The following is a 27,997-nucleotide window of genomic DNA, read 5'->3' as shown; positions in this document are numbered from 1 at the left end:
GCTCGTAGCGTCGCATTTCGATAGCTGGAAAATAAAATGCAATAACTTAGCTATTTGTTTATAATTCATGCTGTTACTAGTCATAAATTAATTTTAAACATTAGTAGCCAAGGCTACAGCGTCACCCCTGATCAACTTCTTCGCAACTGAAGACTTTGCACTTTTATTACAAATGCATACGACTTTTCCAGTTTATGGAATTTAACGAACTTTTACAGGTCCTTAGGGGATTGATAAACATGTAGTGGTAAAGGCCCTCGGGTCGAACACTACTTAACGAATAATGATCTCTGATCTCCCCGTTGAATCACTATTATAAATGTTCGTTTTACTTTTCAAACTGTTGCCACCAAATGTTAGAGTCTTGCATTATATTTGAAGAAATTAAATAATGAAAAATTAGAGTAGCTCCTAAACACTATACCATCTGGGGGGCAAGATCTTTTTATTATAAATTAATTTTAATAGAAAAGTTATTTTAACATATGTGCGTTTAAGAAAAAAGAGCAGGGAAAATTTCCCAAAAACGCAAGCACATGAATTTTGGCAGCATAGTTTTGTCGAAAATTGCGCGATTTGGCAACGTTGAAACGTAAAGCTGATTCGCTGGTTGTGTTTGCGCCAATGAACAAATGTGTTATTTACCGTGTGCTTTTCTTTTTAAAAGTTCCGAGACTTCAATGGATATTGATGCGGGTGATGAAGAAGAACGCTTCAAAAGGCTTGCTGTGTATGTATTCACTTATATATATATTTTTTCAAATACACAAAATATTGGTAAAAGTTTACAATTGGGTGCCCCTTGTTTTTTGGCGATTCTTTTTTTGATGCCAAGATCGGCACCAGGAAGGTACAATTTCTTGATGGTCGCTACACAAAACAAAAATAAGAAGTCAAAGAATTGTACAGACTCTGTGTCCATGAACACATTGATCTGTTTTCACTTAAAAAAAAATCCTAGAATTGCACAAACTAGGCATTGCGCACTGCCTTAAATTTGCCCATGTACACATCAATCTATTTTCATTTAAATAAAATCAGGAAGCTAAAACAGAGTTAAAACTATCATGGTAACCAGAAGTAAGGTTTCATCGCCAAAATTTAAAAAAGTTGTCGTGAAGCGAAGGGGCACTCAGTTCTACGCTAGAGCGAAAATATTTATATTCGTGATCTGTTTGTATGTAGGAATTCAATATACAATTAAAGTAAAATGTTTGATATCCAAATGTAATCGAATATGTGTAGTTTCCTAAAAAAGTGCCAGAATATTTAAATGTGCGAAACTAAAAGTATAAAATGTTAGTTTCCTTGAATTATGCGTTTTCTTAGTCTTCATTTTACAATAAATCCAGATGTTAAGTATAAGTTCAAAAATAGGCTGACTATATTTTCGTCATGTCACATGTTATATTAAGTTGACCATTATTCTTCAGAACTGTATGTTTAGCTTAAAATGCTCGTTAAAAATGGGACAAAATGCCATAATGCACAAAATACCTTAGATGGAGCTCACACTGTAAATAAACTAGAAACTCTTAAATTTGTTATTAGTTTGCAAGTAGAAAAAGGGAATTTTTTAGTAAAATTTTTGGTGAATCTTCGGATTATGGTAACTTGGCGAAACTTTGGCGACCATCCCTGCTACAGCAACCTGCTAGTTTTTTTTTTTTTTTTGGATGCCATTTTGTTTTCACGAAGTAAAGCCATGTTTTATTTTATTTTTTTTTTTTACTCAAAATTTTTTCCAACAATCTGCTAGTCGAATTACGCTTATGCTAGAACTTTTATGGAACAAAAGTGCTTAATCATGACGAAGATTAGGTGCGAAATTGGGAGGAAGTGTAGAATCGCCCACTGCTTGCTGCGTTTTTAAGAATTGCATATACACGATATCTATGTACACATCAACCTATTATAACTTAAAAAAAATCCCAGAATTGCACAAAAATGGCATTGTGCACACTTTGGTATTGCGCACACAAAAATGACTTTATCCATGTACACATTGACCTATTTTCACTTAAAAAATAAAAATTAAAAAAAAAAAAAAAATTACAAAAATCCAATTCTTCTTACTCTTGTAAAAAGCACCAAACAAATAAGTGGGCGATTCTGCACTTTAGCAGCGAAATTGTTTCTAAGTGCTTATTAGCTAAAATCCTGTTTGGAATTTTCCGGAAAATGTCACATGACATGTCTCATGATCTCTCATTTCTCTGAGACAAAATAATCTGTGATTCGAACTGTGTACTTCTCAGATTATTGCTAAAATCCTAGCTAGTAACCTTTATCACCTTACCAAAATGTCACCAAACTACCTGTTACCATGTTCCAAAGATTAACCAAATTTTTGAAATGATCTTTCTGAAAATTTCTAAAATCATGTATTTAACAGCTTTTGACACTATAACATATTTTCTGAAGCAGGGCAGAATTTGAAAGGTGAAACCTCTTGGAAAACACACAAAGATGTCTTGTAGAATATAATACAGTATTATCAATTAATTACATAACTGCTTTTCTCTTACTTGAAGCAGAACTTTACTAATCTTGTGAGATATTTAGTCCAAGACAATTTAATTATAATATTGGGTACTTTTCCATTTCGCCGGCGCAAATCTCGCCAAGCAGACTTTATTGGCAGCAACATACAGTATACACATAAAAAATTTAACCAATGTTAGTTTTAAGAATTTTTTATTTTGAAGGCATAAGCATTTTAGTATGGTTTAAAATTTTGTAAAAAACCAATAAATAAAGACAATAAATTTGTAAAAAGACATTAATTTAAGAATTTACTTTGCTTTCATCCTGATTCGCCGGTTCATATCACGTGACCCCAAGTGATCTTATCTCATGTAAACTACGCTACAAAAATATAATTCTCTCAGTAATTATCTACATTAATTTCAAGTTAAATCTTATGGAATACAAGTTCAAATGCAAGAATTATTTTAATTCGTACGAATAGCTTACTCAGAAATTATGTAAAACCGCAGTGCTTTACTTCGCTAGTGCATTCTCATTAGATTTGATGAATTTAACCCTTGATTTTCCTTTTCTATATCTTTGCGTTCAGGTGAGTGGTGTGATTGCATCGTAATTAATTACCGCGAATGGTCTTAGGGCAAAAAATTTAACTATCTTGTAAAAATTCTATGTAATTGTATGTCAGTATTGAAAGAAACAATCAATCTGATAAGAAATGGCTGCGACTTGTTTTGAAAATGAAGGGTAAAAGTTTGCCAGCGAAGATATTCCGTTTGGCATCAGTTGTACCATTATTGGCGACTTTATCGTTTGTGCCGGCAAAACGGAAAAGTACCTAATATTATTTTTCAAACTTAGGTATATTTATATTGTAATAGATGAGTAAGAATTAAGGATACAGTGGATATTTAGCTGAAATATGCTAATCAGCCTAAATGCTACTATTTATCCAGTAATGTTAAATATTTAGGAAGAGAAAAATTTCCACACTTTTTTTTAATAATTCAGGATCTTTATTGATTATTTATAATGGGGATATTTCCATTCTATTTTATTTCTTTCTTCCTGTTAAATAGTCTTAAAATTTGTTTTAATTAAAAATAAATAAAAGTTGTAGATTGATAGAAGCTTTCCGTAATGTGAAACAACCTTTCCATGAATACGTTTCTTCCTATAATGTTATGCAATTGCAACTTTAAAATATTAGATTATGTTAATTAAAATTTGGGTAAAATCCTATAAGAGCCCTTGCGACAAACTGGGAGAGTGCAGAATCACCCACTGCTCTGCACGTTTCTCAAAATTGCCAACTTGAAAATAGCAAGTAAAAAAATTGGGGTAGAGTAGACTTTAAGGTACCCCTTGTATTATGGTGAAGTTGTTGTTTGATTTATCACCAAGTTGTTGTTTCATTTATGGTAGCCTGAGTAGTTGAATGTTATGGAAACCCTATTGTGACATAATCAGGTGCATGATTCTGGGAAATTTTGAATCATGGGATGTTTTGTAAGCGTTTTTGTGGTGTGTGTTGGTTTGATTCTTTAGACAGTAGAATGGCCGAATGTAGTAAGATTAATTTGAAGTTTCTGTACAATTTGGAGCAAAAGGGGAAAAGAGCTTTAATTGACTGGTGTGTAAATGTAGGTTTACTTAGTAGCCATTATAAGTGTTTTGTATGTAGGAAGGATATGCGTCTAGTCGAACGTAAAAATCGTTTAGATGGATTTGAATGGGTTTGTAGGAAGAAAAGTTCAGATGGTCACTATGTGAAGTGTTCGATCAGAAAGAGTACCTGGTTTGAAAAAAGTCATTTGAGTATGATTGATATTTTGATTTTTACGTGGCTCGGGGTGTACGAAGCGAACTCGAAAATCATGGTAAGTGAATATTTGCTTTTGGTAGTGCTTAAATATATAACATGTTTTTTCTTTTCTATGTTATTTTATTTTTTGGTTTAAAATGTATTTTATTGAGATTTTGCATTTTTTTCCCCTATATTGTAGAATTTGGTGCTCCTTTGACTTTTTAAGTGTAAATATATCAATGTGTACATGGACAAAGTAAAGGGAGTGTGCAATGCAAGTTTGTGCAATTCTGGGATTTTTTTTAAGTGAAAATACGTCGACGTGTACATGGATAAAGTTAAAAGAGTGCACAATGCTATTTTTGTGAAATTCGGGGATTTTTTTTTTTTAAGTGAAAATAGATCGACGTGTACATGGATAAAGTTCGTGAAATAATGAAGTATTTATGACCTAAAGGGTATCAAAATTTACAAAAAAAAAAAAAAAAAAAAAAAAAAAAAAGAAGCTTAATATTGATTTGTTTGCCTTATTAAACATTTCTCTCAATGCAAGTTGTTTAAGTTGCTCCGTTTGTTGCGCTAATACATTCTCTTTAATTCTGTAGACAGGCATAATCCTTTGCTTAGTTACATTGTTGAAGTCCTGTAACTGCTGTTTCGAGAATTCCGATTAATTTGTCAATCAAAATTTTCTCGTTGTCAGTAACTTCTCTGTCACTTTCTTCACTATCAGTAGCGTATTTTCTGGATCTAGAACTATACTACAGATTTCGCCATTCATTAATTGATTGATGATTGAGAAGGATTGTCATCACAATGAAAACTTCTTTTATATCATCCTCATTTATTACAGCTTGTCCACATTTCTTTACAAAATCCGTTAATTGGAAAATTTCGCCTTTGTTTTGCTATATCCGAAAACCTTTAAAATTAGTGGCTATCATCATCAAATTTAGCTATCCTTCACTGTACATATTTGGCTATGCATCATGAGCTTGGCGACTAACGACAAGTTGTTCTGTTAAATTTTATCTTGCTTCTATCACGCACTGAGACAATTATGCCTGAATTATATTAGTTTTGTTATTTATCATACTTATGTCTATTTCTTTCACGTGCTTAAGGCTTATTAGAGTTCTGAATAAATAAATTCCCACATATATTTCAGCCTTATTGAAGGCCGGCGCTAGATATCTTACCGCCTGATGCAGTCTCTGTGGGTCCTAAATTCTCCGAGTCTCTGCAGCCATACGAGCCCTGGTGCTGGTTCTGGGTTTATGTGAATAACAAATCAATTATTCTTAATTCAAATAGCCATAAATTTAATCTTTGAGTCTATGAGTATCATCAACAAAATCTATTTTTATCACATGGAAAGAAATGTTTGGTAAATGTTTCCTCGTAAACATTTTTTTAGCACATTTAACTTAAATCTGTAATCATCGCCAAGCGTAATGTCAACATATAAGGTTACCATACACCTTTATTATTCAATTACTAACAAGAAAAATTGGGTACTTTTCCGTTTCGCCGGCGCAAATCTCGCCAAGCAGACTTTATTGGCGACAACAGACAGTATACACATAAAAAATATTAAAAAAATCTTAGTTCTAAGAATTCATTTTTTGAAGGCATAAACATTTTAATATCACTTAAAACTTTATAAAAAGCCGATAAATAAAGACAATAAATTTGTAAAAAGACATTAATTTAAGAATTTACTATGCTTTCATGGTTGAAAATCCTAATTCGCCGGTTTATATCACGTGACCCCAAGCTATCTCATCTCACGTAAACTACTCTACAAAAATCTAATGCTCTCAGTAATTATCTACATTAATTTCAAGTTAAATCTTAATTTGGAACACAAGTTTAAATGCAAGAAATATTTCAATTCGTACGAATAGCTTACTTAGAAATTATGTAAAACTGCAGTGCTTTACTTCGCTAATGTATCCTTATTAGAATTGATGAATTTAACCCTTGACTTTACCTTTTCTATATTTTCGGCTTCGGGTAAGAGCTGTGATTGCATCCTAATTGACTTAACTACTGAAAATGGCCTTAGACATAAAACTGAACTATCTGATAAAAATTCTATGTAATTATATGCCAGTATTGAAAAAACCAATCAATCTGATAAGAAAAAGCTGCGACTTGTTTTGAAAATGAGGCGTAAAAGGTTACCAGCAAGAATATTCCTTTTGGCATCGATTGTACCATTATTGGCGACTTTATCGCTTGCGCCGGCAAAACGGAAAAGTACCAAAAATTGTTTAGGCATCGCTACATGAGTCATTACTGAAGTTGTCATGTTTTGATAAACATGCGGTGATGAAAGGAAAGTATAATAAATAATGATTCCCAAGGTTGGCGTCAGATCAATGATGTATCTATGTGGAATGTTTCAGTTTGAGATGTGTACCATAAAGCGGATACGCAGGAATGAAACCAAGTTACTGATTCTGATCGTACATATTTATGCTAAAAGTTTTGTTTCTTCAATAACAATGTATTTCATTTAGTGTCAAAGTGAAATTAAGAATTGGCACACTCCAGATGTTTTATTATGCTCGGAGGGGGGTGGAATCAAATGTGCATGCGTAAAACTTAGGAGAAAAATGTTGTTGGTGGTTTTGAGGTCCGGATTTTAGATCATTTCGGATAATGGACGTCTGGATTTCAGACTTTGTACTGAATTTCTTATTTATTTTGATTAATATAGCAATTGGATTATATGGATGATCTTTAACTTTGTTAGAGATTTCTTGCTGGTAACTTTATGCTTTCTTGACTACTGTTATTATAATGACTTTTGAAATTGCTTGTTTTCATGAATGTGTTTGATTGATTTAGAAATTCTGAATTTTCATCCACAGAGAACCCGTTGGCGCCGTTGCTGTTTTACTCGCCAAGTTCACCTATGGTTGATGGGCGTTGGTTATGAGATATTAAAACACATGGAAGTAAGCCGCGTAAACATGATATTTAAAGAATATAATCAAAGTAATTAAAGAATAAGTAACATAAATTCACGTTAGCAGAGAAAACAATATATTAAGCATACGAAAGTGAAAATTCAAAATTAACTGGTTAAACACGATGCACGAAAATAAATTTGTATTTAATTCAAGTTAGCACAGAAAACAATATGTAAAGCTTAATGGAAGTAGAAAAATCATGTAATATTGAGCTTTGTAATAATGACCCTTTTTCTTGGCAATTTCTTGGGAAAATTGAGATCTGTCTTTGAATATCTTTCAGTATTATAAAATTCCAAAATATTTATGTTTTTAACAGTGCAGTTTCTAAAGAAATTGTGAATTTACGATTAATATCTTCATTGCATAATTTTAAAGTACTTCCAAAACTACGATTGAAAATCCATTATGATCGCATAAATGAAATGAATAGATATTCTCATTTAAATAGAAACTTAATTGCAACTGATTACATAAAAGTTTTTTTAGTAATAAATTATATTCTGCTCTGACTTATTTTTTTAAATTTTATGTATATGTTCATGTATTGCACGAAAAAACCAACATATTAACTTTACATTTGGCATATCGATTTTTATTAAGACTTGCTTTTTTGCATGTAACCAGGGTTCATAGCGGTCCTTATAAGTGCTTATAAGTCCTTATATTTGAAAATAAAATATAAAGGCCCTTATAGGTGCTTACTTTTTCTTTAAAGCCCTTATTTTTTTGTTTTTAGTGCTTATTTTTTGCTTTTAGTGCTTTTTTTTTAATGAACGCGCTATTTTCCCCCTACCAAAGCCGAAACTAAATAAACAACTTTTCTTAATATTGAATGTCAGGTGGTGAATCATACTCCCGGAAATAGCTTTTCCCCCTTTCTCTGCATTAACATAACCTTTGGTGCGCACAAAGAGTACAGACAGGTGCCCGTCGTTATATTGGTCAAAGAATTGCGAAAGCAGTAGAAAATTTCGGTACATTCGGCATTCTTTTCCTCTCACCCAAATACTATACACGTTTAAATTTCTATCCAGATCTTAATAATTTGCATTCTCGTTCCGCTTGGTCAGTTCATATTTGTGTTTATTATGATCATTATGCTTATATTATGAGTATATGTATGAATGTTTATAATAACAGTTGCAGTAACTGCTGAAGTATAGTAAACTTCCAAAAATGGTTGTATTTTAACACAGCGTTTTAGGAATAATACTCGGAATGGCTTAAATAAAGGGGAAGTAATCGAATAGTCAAAATAATTAAATTTTTTTTGGCCAATACATTATATAGTGCGAAGATTGGGAGGTTCTCCCCTTTCTCCGCAAAATCTCAAATATTGAAACTGTTACAAGTTCGCTGCAAAACAAGCAACGGACTTTTTTTTTTTTTTTGTCACTTTCCAATCTGGATTGAATAGGACTAAAAGTTCTGTGGTCTACCAACCCAAGCGAAGAATGATTCTATTGCGGAAATTTAACGCCGTCTGTTGAAAATTAGAATGAAAAACACCCCAGTTACTCATATTTAGTTCTTTATTCTCCCAATTTCAGCAGCTGTTGATTCCGATTGCGTAATATCACGTAGGGAAGAATTATGGCACACGTATTGTGCAATAACGTTTGCGATATTTCGCAGAGATAATTAATTAATTAATTTTGATGTTCTGTTTGAGATTTGTTTATGAACACTTAAAAGAGTTTTACTGTGCTTGCTAAGCAGAATATTTTTCAGTTCCATTGGTTTATTTTTATATGATTCACATATCAAAATGTCAAAAGCATTTATTTAGCGGAAAAATCTAAAAAGTGGCTACAGTCAACCCCCCCCCTCCGCTCCTCTTTTTCAAGTTACGCTCAACTGTCCGAATATTCGCCAGTTTCCAAGTATGCGGCTTAGTTAAGCTTTTACTGTTAAAGGATGACTGCATGAAGCAAATTTCTGTCTTCTGATTTCAGAAATGTTCCTCTTTTTTACTTAAATTACTTTGCTTGCAATATCTGTTAAGAGAAAACTGATATACAATGAAAATTTAGAAAATATTCAGAATTTAGATTTAAATTATTTAAATATTAATATGAGTGGAAAAATAAATTGTATTTATTATTAGGTTCCAAGCAAATACAATAAATATGCCTTATTATTATTTATTTTCTCTATTTTGAACTGAAATTTCATCATTAAATCTTGTAATATAGTTTAGTTCTGCATAGTTTTTTTTTTTTTTTTTTTTTTTTTTTCTCTCATTGTAAACTAGTTCTGTAAATTGAACTGTTATTTAAAATTTAAAGGGAAAAAAAAAAGTAATTATTTTCCATGGTTGAGGTAATGCTTATTCTCTCTTAATAAATACTGCATTTCTCATATTTTAAATTACAAGTCTAATTAAGGTTATGCAGTTGTGTATAATGTCATTAGACAGGTGCTTATTTTTTTTCTTAAAATGTGCTTGAAAAGTGCTTATTTTTTTAACTAAAATGTGGCTATGAACCCTGTGTAACTCATAACGAGAACCAAGGAATATATCATTTTTTGTGCACTGCTTTGCAACTGATATACAGCTCATCAGCAGCTAAACAGTAAAGTGACTGAACTCTGGTAGTTTAGTTAGCCAAGCTAATGGGCAAGTTGTATGATTGTTTTCATGGTATTCCCAATATGTAACGTGGATTCAAACCAGTGTCCTTCAGAAAGACCTCCTTGAAGGCATCTTTTCTTTTAGGCAGATATCTCTCCCATGCTTTTCCATAATTTAAACAAACCCAAATGATGTATGCTGCTAAAAATTTTATTTAAAGTCCATATTTAATAACATTACAAAAATTGCAAATATGGTCCAAGTTAGATCATTTTTAAATGCATATATTTATTTTAATTACACTAATTGTATATATTTATTATATGAATATTTTAAATGTCCATTTTATCATTAATTATTATTAATATATTTATGGACAACATTTCTTTTTTGATTGTTCTGTCCAATGTATCCTTGATTTTAATTTCACATTTAAATTTTCACACCATAATTTTATAAGTCTTCTGAAATTTAGTCACAATTTCACTCAATTTAACCGCGTAGTTCACAAATGCAGCATAAAAACTATGTTAATATCAGTCACCAAGGATGTATGGATTAGGTTTTTCATGCATAACCATGAGTTTTTGAGTATCCATAAAACTATTCTGTCATTTTAGAGAATCAATAATACTTTTTATTTCAGTTTAATCATCTCTTTGTGTGTCACACCTGAAATCTTCTCAAATGTTATTGTTTTGTTTATTTCATGCTTATGACTGCATAAGAAGACTTAAGTGAAACAAATGTGTCACAAGCAGTGACACTGAGATGTTATTTCACATATAACTGAGAAGTACAGCACTAATTAGCACTGTAATTGTTAAAGAAAGTATCCTGGCTTGTAAAAAGCTTCGTTGCATGTAATGTGAACTTAATAACTTTATCATTTTAAAATTAAGAAGGGTTTGTGTGTACTTAATTCAATATACAAAGCATGTGAGAGCTAGCTGAAAAAGGCATGCTTTTGTGAATATTTTCTAGGGTAAATAGGCTCATGGAAAACCACGAAAATGTCACAAAATTCACAAAACACATACGAAAAAAATAACCTGCACAACCAGCTCGTTTTTCAGGATTTGAGCCGAGATTGAACTACCACTATTCAGCCTTCTTAACCACTCGTAGGACTAAATATGTAATATGTAATATCATGTAATCAAAAGTTAATTATGTGTTGTGTAACAGGATTGCTTTCTCAAGTATCGAGGTAGGAAATACTTAATCTATTCTTTTTTTTAAGTGTTTGGTCATGGTATTATTCATTACATGTACTTTCCATAATTCATATAGAATATTAATATTTCTACTACAAGTGTCTTTTTTAAATTTTTAAGTGTTTTGCTTGTTGATATTCTCAAAATTGTATCTGATAATTAGTATAATAGGTATAAATACAGTAGACATATATAATCGATCAGGAGTGGCTAAACTTTATGTCAGTGAGAACCACAACTGCATATTTACATCATAGGTGAAGTAGGTTTCAGACAGCAAGAAATGTCGATTCCAAACAATCATTCAGTGACAGTCTTAGTTCAATAAGAGCCATGTGCCTGTAATAAATTAATGAATGCATGACTTTTAATACATCCATTTTACATAAACAGTTTTTCAATGTTATTTTTATCAATTTACTTGTAAACAGTTTAAAGCATTTTATGTTGAAACAACTGCCTGTCTTTCATAGTATATTTGACAGTGCCAATAATTTTCAGTATTGAAATTCTATTCAGTAGCATTGTTAATAAAACTTTTGAAGAGTCATTTGCACTTGGATTCATTACACAAGTAGTGGTTTGCTAATTTTGATGACTTTGAGTATCCATAAAACTATTCTGTCATTTTAGAGAATCAATAATACTTTTTATTTCAGTTTAATCATCTCTTTGTGTGTCACACCTGAAATCTTCTCAAATGTTATTGTTGGAAAAGCATTAACAATATATTATCTGGTTAAAGTTTTAAGCCATAAATATTGTTTTTCTCATAATTTTAGATGACCATACCAATAATAAAAACATTACTTAATTAATTATTTAAAATGCATATTTTGGCAGGTGATGAAGTCAAAATATTTTATCGGTTGGAAACCTCATGATTCTGTGTGCTTAACGCTACGTTAACAGCCATGTTACCAATTATCATTAACCCCTCTCCCGCCATATTTTCTTCCACAAACTAGCATCTGTCACCGAAAACTTCCTTTATTATATGAAAATATTTCTATCTATTTGTTAAAAGTTCATAAATAATAACGTGAAAATACAAAAAAAAAAATAATAATAAATAAGTGAAGAATAATTTAAATTGGCAAATGCGAACAATGACGGTGATAATTCAACAAAATGAACGTTAGAGGAATGGTTGCAACCTTCTTACAAGCGAATAGGTTGAATCTGCCGGATTACCAGGTTTGAACTATTATCGCCAAAGTTGGCGATGTTTACATTTGCCGGGTTCTTTGCGGAAGTGTTCCGAAATTCTAATTAGATGTAAACAAATTTCATTTAATAATAATTAAATGCCGTGTAAAGCTTCAAACTTATTTTTTTTTTTAACTAATACTTAAAAGATCTAACATTGTGGTTCTCAACCTATTTTGCCCTATTCCACCCCTTTCACCATTGCTAGAAGATCATTCCCATCATGCCCTTCCTTTTCAGTACTTGAAAAATGCATATATATATTTATTTAGATTGCTTTTGAACTTACTTTATAAATTAAACCAAAAAAAGTACAGAAAATGTTGGTATATACCAGGATTCGAATAAAAATAGTTTTTTATATTTATAAACCACAGCTGCCAACTCTGCTTTTTCTTCTGGTCTCCTGGTAGATCACCAAATCTCGATAAACTTGTCTCAGTTGCAACAAACAGGGCGAAAAGAATGACCGGGGTAAGAAACGTTTTTGTTATTATTTTGAAAGGAAAAATCAGTGACAAGATCTTACTTACCATTGTATCATTCATCAAGAAGCGCTTTGTGCTGGACATTTCCAGAAGAAATTTGCAAAGTTATGGAATTCATAATTATATTATTGTTAACCTCATTATTACTACAGCTTTTAATCATCGCCAGTTTAAAGAATTTTTAGTTGAAATGGAGAGCGAGTACTCAGATCTTCTGCTGAATAATAAAGTGCGTTGGTTATCAAGAGGAAATGTTTTGAAATGTTTTGCATCCTTATTAACAGAAGTTAAAGCATTACTCCTTGAAATGAGTGTTTATAATCCAGAACTAATGAATGATCAGTAGATCCAAAAATTTTATTTTATGGTAGACGTTACATCTCATCTAAATCAGCTTAATCAAAAAACTATAGGGAAGAGGTTTGTGCGTGTGTGTGTGATTATGGCAAAGCCTCGAGGGCTATCTGCCTAAGAGGAGGGATGCCTTCGTGGAGGACTTTCTAAGGGAAACTGGCTCATTTTTAACACGTTACACATGGGGAAAACCACGAAAACGCCCATGCAGCCAGCCCGTTCGCGGGATTCGAACCTCCTATAGGGAAGAGGAAACACAATTTTTCTGATGTTGGAAGAAGTTATTTCATTTGAAAGCAAATTATCTCTTTCTGCTCAAGATTTTTGAAACAGAAACTTTGGTTCACTTTCCAAGCCTGTTGAAACATTCTCAAGAAAATAGATCTAATATTGACATTTGCCATTTCAAAACAACAGTTTTATGACAGAAGTTTTTCTCAGCAGGTTTCAGGAATTCTGAATCAGCAAAGCAACATTAGCCTTTGTTAAAAAACCTCTTAATACTAGTGCAACGGAATTGCATTTCTCTGTTTAATATTCACATTGGCAACTCTGAAATCAATTGCTGAATTTAAAAAAAAAAAAAAAATTATGAAACTTGAAATTTGAACATTTTAAGTGCTGATGTAGAAACATTGGAGAAAAATAAATGTGTGCTTAGTTCACAGCACAAGTAATCTGGAGAAGGAAAACATGTGGAATAATATTATTCCCGACTCATGTAATCAGCTTAAAATCTAACGTTTGATGTTTTTCTTATTCGAGTCTACATATTCATACGATCAATAATTTTCAAGCATGAACTTTTTGTCAAGAGTAAATAGAGAAGTCATCTTATTCATGAAAACTTGTAATAAGGCTTAAAATGAAAAACAACATACAAAATGCAAACTTTTCAAGAAGATGCAAGGCCATTGTTTACATTAGTGTTTTGTTAGTCATTATTGCGATTCAAGTTTTTCAATATATTGCAATTCTCTTTTATCAATAAAATAGTATCGTTATTAAGTATAATATCAAGTTTTATTCGACATATATATATAGTTTAACTAAGACTTAAAAACTGAAATATTGAGTTAATTTTAGGGAGTGTTGTGGAGCGAAAAAAGATGTAGTGTTGAGAAAGGTATAAGATGGTTTGGACATATGCAGAGAATGAATGGAAGAAGATACTTGAAAAGAGAATACAAGTATTAATAAATACAGTGCTGAACTGTTGATAATTGACTCTGTTGACTAATGAGTTTGCCTTCACTGGCCAAAGGGATATAAAACTGAACTGAGAGCAAATTGTGTGCCATCTCAAACCTTTTCTGCTGCATGTACTATGCCCTAAAAGGCTGAATTGTTATTATGCCCAACAGTGTTATGTTGTTATATGTAAAGATTTTAAACAATTATTTTTTTGTAACTGTTTCTGAAATTATTAACTTAGTGTTTTATGTTCAGTTTCAGCAGTTTTCTTAGTGTTGATTAAAGAGTTACTGTTTATTACATTTGCTATTCCTTATTACTGCACTAAAGGCTATGATTCTGTATACATTAATTAGCAGCATGTTTAAATTCTTAGTTAAAGGTCTTCAATTTAGTTTCATAATTATTTATTGTATACCTTCTTCATATTCATCTTAAATTTCAGAAGAAATTTACTTCCCAGTTTAGTCCTTTGAAGCAACTTATATGTAAATATTGTATAGCATATTCTGTTATGTACTGACTATTGAAATGCATTTTTATTTCTTTTTTGCAGGACATTTTGCAGTTTGAAGTCTCTATGTACTACTGAGGTAAAAAAATTCTTTTATATCTAATCTGAAAATGAAATATTTTTTCATAGGCAATAAATTCAGTTCTTGACAACTGCATTCTAAATTAGAATTTTAAGCACATGTGAGAAAACAGGAAAGTGCTTTCCAGTATTTAATTTTAAAAAAAGTTGAATTTTTATTTTCAGAAATCATCTTAAATTTATTTAATAAAGATCATGGCAAATGATTCCAAAATTTTTGGTGCATGTTTTACTTGTCCCCAGAACTTTCTGAGTTGTCCTGCTGTGGATAATTTCTACATAACCACTGAATTTCTGTGATTCTGATTAATTCAGGCTCCTAAGAACTTGATGTTTGTGTCATTATTTGATTTTTAGGAAAGTGATTATTCTAAACCTCATGTTTATAAAAAAATTTACTGTAGTTTGAAAATATGAGGCTTGGATGATAATATCAGCGACTCTTTTAAATATAAGCTACAACTTGCTTAAAAGTATCTTATGCAGTTAATGCCACTAGATACCTTTCAACATAAAAAACATCTTCAGAATTATTTTTATTTCTTGCATTTGCTGCAAACATGAAAGAAAAGAAAAATCTTATAATTAAATTTTGTTGCTGTTAAACATTTCTGTAGTAGAAGATAAGCATGTTTAATTTATAATACTTTTTATGTATTGTTTGACATATTTAGAAGTATTAAATATGTATATGATGCACAATTTTGAAATCTACAAAATAAATTTTGTTGTATATAAAATTTAATTATAAATATTGAAGTAAAATAACAGACAATAACATTGCAAAATTAAAAATTTACTCTTACAAACACTTCAAAAAAGTGAGAATAAAATGCATTAAAAATTTAAGCAATATTTTTTATAATTTAAAAAAGTATCTCTTCATATAGTATTAATAAATACAGTACAAAGTTCGAAATCCGCACTAGCTGATTCCGGATTTGGGATATTTCCAAATCCTGTGGGGGGCTGTAAAGTAATGTTGCTTTCTTACATTAAATTCAAACAAATAAATTTGTAACAAGTTTTTATTTTTAAGCAATAATATAATCACCCTCGTTATCAGCAACCTTTTGCCATCTAGTATGCAGATTTCAATCCCAGATCAATAAAAATCAATTGGTTTTTGAGTAAAATATCTCAAGATGGCATTTTGGACATCATCAAAATTTTGAAATTTTTTGTTACTAAGAAAATGTTGTAGGGATTGGAATAAATGGAAATCCGAGGGTGCGATATCGGGCGAATATGGTGGGTGAGGCAGTACCTCCCACCCCAATTCATTATGTTTTTCCAGTGTTCGTCTTGCACAGTCGTGTTGCAGAATGACGCCTTTTCCGTTGACAATCGCCGGATATTTTCCAATTAAAGATTGGTTCACTAGATCCAATTGTTCAGAATAAAGGTCTACATTAACAGTTTTTCCAGATTTCAGCAATTCAAAATGAACAATTCCACGAATACTCCACCAAATACCCAGAAGTGCCTTTTCGGGATGTAAACCCTTTGTAACCCCTATTAAAACTGCCTTTTGAGTTTTGGATTATCATATAGGACTTATTTTTCTGTCTCCACTAATCAAGCGATCAAAAAATGGTTCTGTATGGTGCCGTTGAAGCAATACATTGCGTGTGATGGATAGGTTGGCCTTGTTCTCTTCGGACAGATTATGGGGGACTCAAACACCTGCTTTGCTTATTTTTCCATTCTGCTTTAAATGTTTTTGGTCGACCAAGGTTGGTTAAGAGTGTTTGACAGTTCCTCGATTGTTTGACATTGATTTGCGTCCACTTCTGCCCTTAGCATGTTGTTGTCTATCGTTGTTGTCGACATGCGTAGAAACGACATTACTTTTTGGTCCCTCTAATAATAGATCATCAATTTAAATCTGGTAAGATGGCATGCAGAAATTATACAATTAAAATTATGAAATTGTAATTTATGAAATAAAGAACAATTATGATCTAAAGGGTATCAAAATTTACAAAAGAAAGCTTAATATTTGTTTACTTTATTAAACATTTCGTTCAATGCAAGTTGTTTAAGATGCTCCCACAAAAAATTCAAAAAGTTCCTTTTTCTTTTTTCTTGTGTCATATACAGTGGACTTTCCAATGCCATACTCCTCACATAATTTTAAGACGAATATGCCTGTATGCATTTTTTGCAGCAATTCCACATTTTGTTTAATGGACTTCTAAACATGGTTTCGCTTTGTAGATCCCTTTTGTAACTCCAGAATTGGAAACTCTTTTCGACATAATCGAAAGTTCAAGCTTAGTTTTTATAAAATTTCTGTAATAATAACAGTCTGCGAAAATTAATAAACTGGGTCAAATTAGAAGGTCAGGGAGCAGCGCAGTCTGCTACATTAATTTAAAATGCCTTAGAATCAGTAATGATAATTTTAGCCTAACTTAATAGCGTGTGTTATACGTTATTGGCTATGTATCACAAGATTGGCAACGAAACCCAAGTGGTTTCGCTAAATTTTGTCTTGCTCCTATAGCGTTCTGAATTAAGCCTGAATTGTAATAGTTTAGTTTTTTACTATACCTACGTTTATTTCTTGCACATGCTTCAAACTAATATGAGTCCTGAATAAATAAACTCCCACATATATACTTAAGGCTTTATCTAGGGCTGGCGCTTGAAACCGCCTGGTATCGCCTCTACAGGTCCTAAATTCTGCTGCAAAGCGCTTTTGTAAGTTCTAAATTTTAACCATGCCTAAACTTTGGATCCCAGTGCTTTCCCTAAATCATAAATACTTCTCATCCCTTAATTTTGACACTCGGTGCTTTCCCAAATTCCAAAAATTTCAACTTCCCTAAATTCTGCCGTCCAATACACACATATCTATAGTGCAGGACGGGTTTAAAAATTTTGCTTTTAATTTTTAGCCTATTATTATGTTTTTTTTTATATGTATGTATATAGGCATAAATAAATGCAACAAAATAAAGAACAAGGTTATAAGGTATTTCTCCCGCCTTCCTAGCATCCCTTCGTGGTATAGTGGTTCTGCATGCTGAGCCGGTATTGTCAGAGGTCCGTGGTTCGATTCCCAGCAAAGGCGTTGTTAATTTTTCATCTTGCCTGCTTCCAGAAAAAAATACCTAATGTCTCTAAAGTGGCGCCCGAACTAAAAGGGTGTTTCATGAGGATTCTCTGCGCCCAGGATTTGGCGATTGGGTCCCCTAAAAACCTCAGTCGCCCTTTCAAAAGGGGAGTATGTAAGGTATTTCTCGTGCCTTCCTAGCATCCCTTCATGGTGTAGTGGCTCTGCACGCTGAGCCGGTATTGTCAGAGGTCCGTGGTTCGATTCCCGGCGAAGGCTCTGTTAATTTTCATTTTGCCTGATTCCGGAAAAAAATACCTAATGTCTCTACCAGGTATAAAATATGAAAGAAAAAAATCTTAAATATACAATGTTCATTAATGTATGTATATGTATATAATATCAATATAAATGTTAGGTTCTGAAGCAATTAGAAAATTTTTAATTACGCATACACACACATATATATATACATTTTATAAGCATATATAAAATAAAGCGATTTTTAAATTACTTATATGGTTTGTTGTGGTTTATTTAAATATAGCAAAGCACTCGACGGCTATCTGCCTAAGGGTAAGGATGCCTCTGTAGAGGACTTTCTAAGCAAAACTGGATCGTATATGCGTTATACATGGGGAAAACCACGTAAACGCCCATACAACATGAAAATGGATTGTCTGGTCCGCACTTCTTAAGCAGAAGTATCACCAGAGCCAATAGGCTAAGGAAATTTTCAATTTTGGAGCAAGAGCTCAAAGATCAAATAATGCCAATTAGAATTTTTGAAAGACCTAGTTAGAATTTTGAGGTCTTCTGACTAGGAGATGTGTTGGCCTCGCCAACGTCTTTATTGAAAAAATACATTACATAGCATGTTTTTATATTTACAAAACAAATTATTTTTTGAACATAAATTGAGTTATACAATGCAACATAGAATGATAGGAAGAACAAAGTAAAGAATCAATATTAAGTATTACAATAATTAAATGATTAATAACATGGCAAATAAAAGTACAAAGATATTACATGATACGATTGAATTTACAAGTACAGATCTAATTCATTGTGATATGAGTATTCCAATATAAGTACAATAATATTATATAATACAATCAATTTATAAGTACAGATCTGATTCATTATGGTATATGTATTCCATAAAACTTGATAACAAAGATCGTCCCTTGTCGTTCTTAATTAGTTGTTTTAGAGTTTCTAAAGTTATATTTTGTTTGAAAATTTCTCTACGTTTTGTTGATACACTGGAACAGTCTATAATCATATGAAGTGCATCTGCGGATTCACTACCACATTGACACTTGCATGTAGATTCCTTTAGTTTGAATCTGTTAATATAAATCGGAAAGGCTCCGTGATTAGTGATAACTTGATTTAAAAAAAATCACTGAAATGCCGTTTCTCCGAAACATTCGGTAGAAGTGTGAACGTTTGTCGTCCTGATGCTATTACTCATAGGGATCTTGCAGTCTAGGTACGTGTTCGAGTAAATCCCTTGTTTGGCTAGCTCGTCGGCTTTTTCATTGCCGGCAGTGCCTTGGTGTCCTCTTATCCAATGAAGCTTTGCTTTTGTAAAAGCCAGTAATTTCTTTATGGCGATAATGTTCTGATTATAGATATTGTATTTATGGATAGACTTTAAAACAGCCTGGCTATCCGAATATATATGCGCAGGACTGGGGTGTGATTTTAACCATAGTAATGCCGACTTTAATGCTAAAGTTTCAGCTTGATATACTGTACTAGTCTTATCCAGTTTAAACATAAATTGATCGTGACAAACTCCATTCATGAAGGAACAGAAGCCAGCTCCAGTGCCGTCTTCACTTTTTGAACCGTCCGTATAAATTTCTAAACCTTTATTGATTGGAGGCTTGTTGTCCCATCCGAAGACTTGAATATGAGCTGGATGAGAATGCCATTTAGGTACTGGGAATTCAATCTGATCCCGTGAAAGTTCTAAGTCCTCATATTTAAAGTCAGTCCATCCTCGTTTGGTACGTTGGATGATGCTTTCCATGTCCAATTTAAGATCAAGCGGCATAATTCCAGCAATCACTTGAAGAGCTGCAGTAGGGGCAGTCTTATAGCTTTTGGTCATTGCAAGAAGTGCTATGCGTTGTATAGAGTTTGTTTTGTTTCGCATTTTTACCGTAGGTGGGTACCACCAGGCAGGACATGTGTATACTATGGTACGCTCTATTGCACGTTTATAAAGTTCTTTCAGAACTGGTTTGGGCATCCCAAGTAATCTAAGAAGATTGTTCATTATTTTACAAACTTTAGATTTAATATAATCTAGATGAGGTAGCCAGGTAAGGCATTCATCTATGACTATTCCAAGATATTGAATGGATTTTTGTTGCTTAATGGTATGATCGTTCATCTTTATTGTCGGTGCTGAATAGGCTGCACCACGCTTTTTGATTGCTATAAACATAGACTTTGACTTTTCGGGAGAGAATTGAAGTTTGCACTTGAGTGCCCATTCTGATAGTTTTTGAAGCGCCAACTTTGCCTTGGTTTGAATTTGCATATGCATAGATCCTGTTACTAGGAGTGAAACGTCGTCCGCATAAGCTTGGATGTGGATTCCATCTTCAAATTCGAGTTTTAAAGCTATATTCATTACTATATTCCAGAATAGTGGTCCAGAGTTGGATCCTTGTACACATCCTTTTTCTTGTTTTATGGAGTATTGAACATTATTTATTTCATAGATTATATGTCTATTATCCAATAAACTTTCAATAACTTTATAAATATTTAGAGGACATCCCAGATTGCGGAGTTCCTGTAGTAGGAACGGCCACCAAATATTGTTGAATGCACTCTTGATATCCAAAGAGATAACGTTGGTGTAATTATTATTACGTCGGTTTGCTTCTATTTGTGAGACTATGTTGTCCTTGATGGCATCTGCTGAGCATTTTCCTGCCGTGAAGCCATATTGTTGTTCACTTAATTTGGAATTCGATACTAAGAAATAAGTCAATCTGTTAGTGATTAATTTATCATAGACTTTACTCCATGCGTTAAGCAAGCAAATAGGGCGGTAAGCATCAGGAAGCTCACCATTTTTTCCTTCTTTTGAGAATAATACTAATTTCGCTGTCTTCCAGCAGTTAGGAAATATTCCTCGACGGAAGAGTTCATTAAGTAACGCTACTTGTAATTGTGGGTTAGCATAGAAAACTTCAGCTATAATTTCTTTAGATATATTGTCCATTCCAGGTGCTTTGCCTGGATTGAGGGATTTGATAGCATTTTCCACTTCTGGAATCGTAAACGGAACATCATTTATTGAATTATATGGATTCCTTAAGTTGTTACGAATTGTCGTATGAAACTCCGTGTCTTCGCTGATTATATCTTTAGGAAAGTGGTAATCCATTAGGAAACGTATAGTTTCTTCTATTGTGGAAGTCTTGGTTTTATCTGGTTTGAGTAACGCTTTTAATTGTAGAGGGGATTGCATAGTCCCCTTAGCAATGTCATAGTGTACCCCGAAGGGTGAACTAGGACTTAGACGCTCCAGATATCTTTTCCAGGTTGTTCTTTTGGCTTGCATAAGCTTTCTTTTATAGAGAGCAAGGTCTTTTTCATAGACTTGCTTATAGTGTGCCCTTAGTTCGTCATCATGAATACATTTGTGATAACGCTTTCTCAAAGCGAGGATTCTTTTTCGTAATATTGAGAGTTCCGGGGTCCACCAAGGGACACCTTTGTGTTGAGTTTTAACATATTTTCCCTTGGCGTGGGTTGCCAAGTCACAGTATTCCTGTATTTTCTGAGTCCACTTAATTATAAGTTGATTAAGATCAACTGTATCTTTAGGCAAGTAAGATTCCATTGAACCAAAAAAGTGACCAATTTTTGCCTTCAGTAAGAGCCAATCCATTTGTGTAAGTTTATATTTGACTCTTTGAGTTGAGCTAGAATGTTGATACGTAATTTCAAAAGAGATATAACAATGATCACTTAAAGTGATACAGTCCATAACTTTCCAATTATGAATGAAAGACGTGGAAGAGATTGATCTAGAAGCTGTAATATCAATCCAGCTCTTTCCCCTTGTGCAGTTGTAGGTAGGGGGACCATCCGGATCGTTTTCAACAGCCAGTCTATGCATTGTTAAGAATTCTCTAAGTGTGCGTTTTCTGGGATCCTTGAAGGGGGAGCCCCAGAGCACACTTTTCGCGTTTAAGTCGCCAAGGAGAAGAAGATCATGTTGATCGTCAAAGTAACGTTCAGCTAAGTTTAACAGAGTAGTTAAATCTGTTAAGTCCGTTATAGGTTGAGTATAACAGTTAAAAATGGTTATTGTCCTATGTTCAATCTTTAATGTAATAACATTTAAAGTAGAAGAAGCGTAAGTATTCAGAACCGTAAGTCGTGGGTTAACCACCACTGTGGCTGTTTTGGGGTGGTCATTTGGAGAAAAAATGTTTGAGTCGGAAAGCCAGACGGCTTGTCATTGATACAGTATGGTTCTTGAATAAAAATCAAGTCGTATTCAAAGATACAAGTCTTTAGTTGTGCTGTTGCGACATGTGATCTCGCTAAATTAATTTGCAACGCTTTTATATTTTGAATAAGTTCTCTAGCCATAATTGATTTTTCTTCGAAGATCTTCAATTTCTAGCTGTCTGCTAGGACAGTCTTTTGAGAAACTTGAGTGCTGCTCGTCAAGGTGCTTATCACTATTCGCATTTCTTTCTGCACAATGAATACATCTTTGGTAGTTATTGTCACAATTTTTGTGGGAATGTCCCACTTCTCCACAATGTCCACATGCCTCTTCTGTTTGGCATTGTTTAGAAATATGTCGGTATTGGCAGCATTTAAAACACTGCGTTGGTCTGATGTATTCTCTTAAATTGAAACGTTCCCAATTAACGCACAGTTTGCGTAACTTAGTAAGTGTTTGAAAACCTCCGGTGAGGTTTCACAAACCCAATGATTTCTGTTCTTATGCTTGATAGGAAATTTAACCTGTAGGCCATCACCATCGATGCCTTCGTTTTGGGCTAAAATGGCTTCCTTAAGTTCTTCCTTAGTCAAGTCCCTTGGAATATCATATATTATAATTTTAGGAAGCCTACGTGTAGGACGAACAATTTGTAGGTCCTTTTTAAGTTCTGGTACAGTATTTATTTCATTTTCTAGCGTCTCTATGTCTTCCGCTTTATTGGTCTCTATTAAGAGACCACCTTTTGCCTCATTTTTAAGTCTTTTCACTCCAATGTGGAGCTTTGTGGGATCAATAGTTTTTAAGAGCTTCTTTCTGATGTTGTCTGGTTTATCCCCTTCATTTGTGGGGTATAAAATAGTGACATGTTGTTTATCTGGTTTTCTCCATGTTTTGGATCGGTCACGAGCTGGACGTTTAAGTACGTCCGCATAAGAGTCTTTAATGTCTGGCGTTTGATGAATTTGTCCTTCCATGTGTGCCATCTCGACACACTGTTCAGTTAGAAGGTTGAACATCAATTGAAATTGATGTCGAATATCAGCGGCTACTGCCTTGTTTATGCCAGAATATGCCAGAATTTGTCAATATTGTCTCTAAGGTGGCAATATATGCCTGTCCTTCTTTGAGAATGTCTTTAGAACTCATTTTGATGTAGGTAGAGTTATTCAACGCTTAACTAAATAAGATGCACTGGGTCTGTAGACCGACCTGGTACCCTGGGGTTCACACCAAGTCAGTAAGTAGTAGGCACTTTTGCTCAGTCTTTCGACCCTCCTTGGAGAGGGAGCCGCCCGACCTTGCCAAGGTACCCGAGCACTGGGAAAGCACGAATGAACAGGTGAAACAAATATTCAAAATTATATCAATTTTGCACATTAATATCGCATTTCAATCGCATACAAATCGTATTTCTAATCGCTTTCCCCGGGGAGCGTAAACGCCCATACAGCCATTCCGTTCACTGGAATGCGAACTCCGGACCGAACTATCACTGTTTAGCGGCTTTACCACTCAGACGCTAATGAACCTTCTCCTCACATATACATGCATATATATATTATAATATTTACATGTAGAACATATGTTATGGTGAAATACCGAAATCTGGAGAATGTCGACTTTCACCGGTGAATGTTGAACATATAAGAATATATTTCTTCTCCGTAATTCAGTCACGAAAAAAAGCACTTGAGACTTAAAATAAGAACTTAAAACACACAGTACATTGAAAATGAGAAAGGAAAATAATAGAAGTTAAAAACTTACTTAATTATACAGTGCGTTCTAAATGAGAAAATAAAATAATAGTAATAAAAAGCTTACTAAATTATGTGACTCAAATCTTATTTATTGCAACAACTTAAACTATTATGACTTCTTATGAACTCTCTTTTCGACCTACACCAGAGCATATCTGTGATTGTCGACATAACACCGGTGAGGGTCCGAATGTACAAGAATGTAATGCAATATTCGATCTTTCACCGATGTATGTGGTAAATGTTGTCATTCTCCGGTGAAAGTCGATATCCTCCAATTTCGGTGTTTCACGGTAACATATACGTACACATTAAATTATTAAATTATATTTGCATGTCGATAAATTATATTTACAGGTTGATCATTGATAAAAAATTATAAAATATTGTACGGAATTACTTCGCTTCCTAGATTTTTCGTAAGCTTCATCATATTTCTAAAACAGAATCTAAGTGGTGATCCCATTTGCAAGCTGTTTATATATCTTATTTTTTCTGCACTGAATTATATTTAGAGAATTATTTCACATGATTATAGCTGAAAATGCAGTTTTACAAATGAAGAATTTAAAGGCAAGAAGAGAATTAGGTCCTTTTCTAATTATTCTTGAAGCATTTAAATTAAGAAAAACAAATGGCAGATTAATAGAGATCACTGAAATAAAGTGCTCATAGAGGACAGATTAATATGCAAATAAATTTTAGTTTTCATTAAGTAAAACAGAATTCATCTGGCTTCTGTGAGAAAGGAATCAATCCAAGAAACTATTTTTCTATTTTCGCAATCATAATTTTTTAAAAAAATATTCAAAGAATTCATATTCAAACATTGCAGTCTATTATAATCAGTAATAATTACCTAAAATGCAATTTTAATCAATATTAATTCTCATTTTCTCTTTGATAACCCCTCTTTAGAGTTAAATAGCAGTCACAGCATTTTTCGGCTACATTTTCCTTTATAATATGCTTACGTTTTCATTTACAACTTTTAATACTCTGGGAAAATTTCAGTATGAGAACCCAGAAAATTATTCTTAGTGATGCTAAGATTATTGATCATTGTCATGCCGCTGTGCTTCAAAAGAAATCCTATTGTTTAAAGGTTCATATCCTTAACCTTCCGACGTTCATATCCTGGCCTTAACATTACATTCATATCCTGACCTAAAAATAAAAGCTGCGAGTCAGAATTAAAGGGGTTGCTCATAGGCAACCTTAGTTAAAAAGAAGTTAGAGGAAATGTTAATCAATGCATAATATTATCTTTTGAATTAAACACTAACACACTATTTGATCAAGTTCAAATAGAAAACAGATATTCGGCATTTGATTTGAAAACAGATTAGACTTGCAAACAGATATTCGGCATTTGTAAAGAAAATAAGGATGAATCAATATGAGTTTGTTTTCTGATTGCAAAACCATCTTAAGATACTATCGGATTTAATCTTTAAATTATTCCAATAATATTCAGAATAGTGGGGAGCCACTATTCTTAACTAAAATTCACTAACGCAAATCCTATTTTGGGTTGAAATGATTTTCATTAATTACGTTTTAGAATCTATTAGGTCATTTTTTTATAATACACCGAGAGGTATTTTTGAAAATGAGCAATGCCTTTTGCCAGGACTCGAACCTGAACCTCTCGAATACGCGCCTAGTGTGCTAACCGTCACACCACAAAGGCATACTGGAAGGAGAGAGAAAATACATTATCCCTTTTAAAGGGCAAATGGAAATTAGGAAACCCGATCGTTAAATCCTGGTTGTGAAGAATCATCGTTCACAACATTTTAGTTCGAGCGCCACTGTAGAGTCATTAGGTTATTTTAAAGGAGCTGTGAAAAATGTGCAAAGGAGTCGCCGGAACTTGAACCTGCACCTCTCGAATACGCGCCGAGTGTGCTACGGTTACACCACGAAGGCATGCAGAAAGGAGGGAGAAAATACCTTATAACGTTAATGAAAAAATACTAAAAATATCTAAAAAGTTAATTTTTTAATTACCTCAGTTTTTGTACTGATAAATGATAAACTATTATAATATGAAAGAACAAAAGGAATAAAATTAATTATTTACTGATATTTGAGAACTCACTTTTTTACTTCCTTGTACGAAGTAAGTTGTAAATAATGAGACAGACAGTGAACGAAGTAAGTTGTAAGTAAATCAAACGAAGTAAGTTGTACTTTTGTAAGAAGTGTCGCAGCCATGAAAATTTTCGGGTATCATATTTCAATGAAAATACCCATATATTAACTGCTATCAGATACAATGAACGATGTTTTTGCATGACATCTGTAGGTAAGAACAGAATAAAGGACTCTTTTTCCCAAAACGGTTTGCAAAAAGGATTTAAAATGGATTCAGGACAGATTTTTTTGTGATGTCTAGATGTACGTATGTAAGTATGTAGCTCGCATAAATCAAAAACGAGTAGACTCAAAACGTTGAAATTTTGTATATGATATAACATGTAGTTATGCACCTACCTTTTTGGTTGGATTCGGCTGCACCAAAAGTGTATAAATAAGCAAATATACCCACTTTGTAACTCAGCTGCGTGAGCTCAGTTTTTTTTAAAAATAATTTTTATATATTGGTAAATTGTGCATGTTTTGCTTTAAAAATGATTGAATTATGTTGTTCTTATCTCCCAGTTAAAGTTCTTATGCCTTTAGTTAATCTGCATGCAATAGTTGTAGAATTATTAGCTATTTAAAAGTTTTTTAAGTGCGGCTAAGCCTAATTTTTTTTTACTATAGCTGCCATATTTGTTTGCATTTGAAACTTAGCGAAATAGTGAATTCAGTTTCTGCACTTTCAGTGTCTTTTTGCCAAGTGGGACCCAAAGTAAAAGTTTTGTGCACCGAAAAATCTGCCTTCTTGTCGCTGGCATAACTACTTGTTTTTGCGTAGAAACAATAATTTTAATTGTAAAAATTGTTTTTTTTTAATTGTTTTAATTGTATTTGGTGTTTCAAGTCTCTATATTTTGCAATTTTTAATAAAGCTATTTTGAGGTTTTATGTATTTTTGTCTTGTCGCAAAGTGAGAATTGAATTAATTGAAAGAGAAAACTATCTCTAATGAGAGAGGAAATAAGTTTCAATGAAATGCAGAAAAAAAATGTGCGTATAATTTAATATTCCGCGCAAGGGAAGTCGTGGTCTACATATCAGACTTTTTAATGCTGTGCTTACAACAAATCGTTTGAAATAGATTTTGACAAGTAAATATAGCAGTACAAAATTGGGTGTGTTTCATTCACTATATGCGTAAAGTTCTTGATATTATCTATATCCATCACATTTAGGAGCTCACTTTCAGTTATATTAATACCAAATAATTCAGTGAAATACTTAAACCAGCTAATTTAATAAAAAAAATTCACACTTGTATTTTCGTACACTGAAAATTTTCTTATCCGTAATATAAAACACAGCACAAGAAATAAATATTTTGCAAAACAGACAAAATATATATATATATATATATATATATTAATATTTAATAAGAATAAATCTTATTATGCAAATTTGAAAGGTAGTTCTGAATATTTTTAATTGGCTGTTACATTGGCGAATGGCAACTGTGTGATGAAATGACTTGAAAAAGTGGTGGCGCTGTCTGTTACAAAAGTAATAACTAAGTACCAAAATTCGCCACATCGCAAGTCACGACAATACCCCTTTCCTGGCTCCCGGCCACTTTATAGTTGAGAAAAACGGGTCATAGCAGTACAGCAGTAAAGTCGCTGA

At 32.8% G+C, this 27,997-nt stretch overlaps 1 protein-coding gene and 1 long non-coding RNA gene across 3 annotated transcripts in view; one reads left to right on the top strand and one right to left on the bottom strand.

Annotated features, from left to right (window-relative positions):
• Positions 1-27,997, bottom strand: part of LOC146998832 (uncharacterized) — a 221,497-nt gene that overhangs the window by 117,213 nt on the left and 76,287 nt on the right. The window contains exon 2 of one of the 2 annotated variants that reach the window (XR_015039756.1): positions 10,048-11,409. The exons of the other annotated variant lie outside the window; for it this stretch is intronic. The gene's annotated coding sequence lies outside the window, so the exon portion shown is untranslated. Of the gene's footprint in view, positions 1-10,047; positions 11,410-27,997 lie in introns of those variants that run through there. 2 annotated transcript variants of the gene reach the window in all.
• On the top strand, positions 16-27,262 carry LOC146998833 (uncharacterized). The gene is made up of 3 exons (XR_015039758.1): positions 16-730; positions 14,872-14,908; positions 27,002-27,262. It is a non-coding gene; the product is annotated as an uncharacterized LOC146998833 (long non-coding RNA).

The sequence above is a fragment of the Stegodyphus dumicola genome, chromosome 2 (genome assembly GCF_044657685.1).
Source record: "Stegodyphus dumicola isolate Sdum_Otavi_A_Nest chromosome 2, ASM4465768v1".
Lineage (NCBI taxonomy): Eukaryota > Metazoa > Arthropoda > Arachnida > Araneae > Eresidae > Stegodyphus > Stegodyphus dumicola.
Note: the sequence above shows the minus strand (reverse complement) of the source record. Positions and strands in the feature narration are given on the sequence as shown.